The sequence below is a fragment of the Alligator sinensis genome, unplaced genomic scaffold (genome assembly GCF_000455745.1).
Source record: "Alligator sinensis unplaced genomic scaffold, ASM45574v1 scaffold720_1, whole genome shotgun sequence".
Taxonomy (NCBI): domain Eukaryota; kingdom Metazoa; phylum Chordata; order Crocodylia; family Alligatoridae; genus Alligator; species Alligator sinensis.
Window position 1 is genome coordinate 2,096,364 of NW_005842026.1, and position 387 is coordinate 2,096,750.

Below are 387 nucleotides of genomic sequence, written 5' to 3' on the forward strand. Positions count from 1 at the left end.
CCCCCGGGTGCAGTGGACAAAGCAGTGGTGGGGCCAGATGTTGGGGAGTCAAATGGGCTGACCCCTGCCACCTCTCCCCATCTCCCACCTTGCTCCCATGTCTATGCCCCCTGTGCCTGCCCCCCCCCACCTGTTTACCTCCCCGTCTCTGCTTTACCCTCAGTTGCTGCTCCAGCTCCAAATCCTGCCTGACAAGGCAGCAATGGTAACAGGTACAGTCCCAGCCCAGAGTGGCTCGGGGCTGGAGCTGACTAGGTGCAGGCTAGAGCCACCATGTACTGTGTCCCGAGCTGTAATGAGGCAGGAGGTGAAGCTGTGACTGAGGGTAAGCAGGGGAAGGGGGATGTGGCTGGGGGGGCCCGCCCTGCGCCAGGCAGAGGTGGGGGG

At 63.3% G+C, this 387-nt stretch overlaps 1 protein-coding gene across 8 annotated transcripts in view; it reads left to right on the forward strand.

Annotated features, from left to right (window-relative positions):
* HECTD1 (HECT domain E3 ubiquitin protein ligase 1) overlaps positions 1-387 on the forward strand; it is a 105,927-nt gene that overhangs the window by 53,722 nt on the left and 51,818 nt on the right. The gene's annotated exons all lie outside the window — the stretch shown is intronic.